At 44.1% G+C, this 1,695-nt stretch overlaps 1 pseudogene; it reads right to left on the bottom strand.

Annotated features, from left to right (window-relative positions):
- Positions 1-439: 439 nt before the first annotated feature.
- On the bottom strand, positions 440-557 carry LOC126268400 (5S ribosomal RNA; annotated as a pseudogene).
- Positions 558-1,695: the final 1,138 nt, after the last annotated feature.

Genomic DNA, 1,695 nt, shown 5'->3' with positions numbered 1-1,695 from the left:
CCAAACCATATGAAGTAGATGATCCAACAATCTTTGTTCAATAGCGATGACACTGTTCAACCATCAAAATGTCGGTAGTGCAATTTAAACTAAAACAGATTGCAGTGAATATCATCCCGATATAGGAAAACTAGAATAAGAATAAAGTCCAGTGTAGCTCCTTTTACGTTCTTACGCGCATGCGCTCGCTTACCTTATCGTCGCCAGCGCCGGTTCAGTTCAGTTCGTCTAGGGCTCTTCCGAACAGGCCATAAAGGCACAACAGTACTGACCGGCCACCGTGTCATCCTCAGCACATAGGTGTCACTGGATGGATACGGAGGGGCATGTGATCAGCACGCCGCTCTCCCGGCCTTATGTCAGTTTCCGAGACCGGAGCCGCTACTTCTCAATCAAGTAGCTCCTCAGTTTGCCTCACAAGGGCTGAGTGCACCCCCCTTGCCAACAGCGCTCGGCAGACCGGATGGTCACCCCTCCAAGTGCTAGCCCAGCCCGACAGCGCTTAACTCTGGTGATCTGACGGGAACCGGTGTTACCACTGCGGCAAGGCCGTTGACCCTGTTGCCACTACGGTGTTAAATGTTAGGTACATCTATATAAGATTTTACGTCTTCCTCCCTCCAGTCCTTTTATTTAGATGACGATCTATTTTCGAATCAGCATTTTATCTAAACATGACTTATGGTGCAATGCAATCAAACAAACTATGCTCTGTGATGTATTTTACCTTGTCGATGTGAATGCAGCTTTCAAGATCTACCAATATCATCTGTTTTATCTCTAACATCAATCCGAGTTATCACTTTCTCCTAAAGTGCGCGTCATTTACGACGGCTGCCGAGTTTAGGTTCGTTCTGCGCATCTGACGTCACAAAACACAGTGCCAATGAACAGAGAACGACGTTGCCAGAGCTCGATTCCAGTGCAGAACATGGACGAGTGAATTCAGTTTTAGAAACATTCAGTCATAAATAAAGTAACAGAACAAAAGCAATGTCTTGATAGCAGACTTTCTGTTATAGAAAGTTTGGAAAAAGCATTCTTTATACCAATTGCTTCATATTCTATTAATTAATTAAATCAAGGAAGCAAATTGGCTCCAAATTCAGGCGATAGCAAGGAAAGGTGTTTGTATCATTCTCACAACCCGCATTTTCTCAATAAAGAACAGCGGTAATTGTTTATTTCCTATTGTACTTCGACGGAGCGTGAGTAATTCATAGTCATATCAACAGTGTTTGTCGGTATTTTGTGTGCCGTGTTAGAATCCTCCAGGAGATCCACTGTATAACGAGCTATGCTAGCGTAATGGATAAGGTGTTGCGCTGCTAAGTGGACGGTTGTGAGTTCGAACCTTCTGCGGTGCTTTTAATGTTTTCTTCACTTAAAAACAATATCGAAGTGTCTTAATTCATGAATTTTATTCGTCTGAATGCATTTTTTTGAAATTTCTAGTGCTTTGCCTCTTCATTATCCCTTTGGCTGCTGTAGAAACGTGCTCCCCGCATTCCGCGCTGTGCGTGATTTTGTCATCACTGCACTGCTCGCCTCTGCAGACTCATGGTGTGCCGACTGCTATGACACACTTATTCGATTTCACAAAAACTATTTGGCCCAAAAATTTGATTTTTACACATCTTCTTGACTGATACCCCCCCCTTCCTCCCCCCCCCCCCCCCCCATAAATGACTTAAT

The sequence above is a fragment of the Schistocerca gregaria genome, chromosome 4 (genome assembly GCF_023897955.1).
Source record: "Schistocerca gregaria isolate iqSchGreg1 chromosome 4, iqSchGreg1.2, whole genome shotgun sequence".
NCBI classification, from domain to species: Eukaryota; Metazoa; Arthropoda; class Insecta; order Orthoptera; family Acrididae; genus Schistocerca; species Schistocerca gregaria.
The sequence above is the reverse complement of the archived record's forward strand: the minus strand, read 5'-3'. Positions and strand labels throughout refer to the sequence as shown.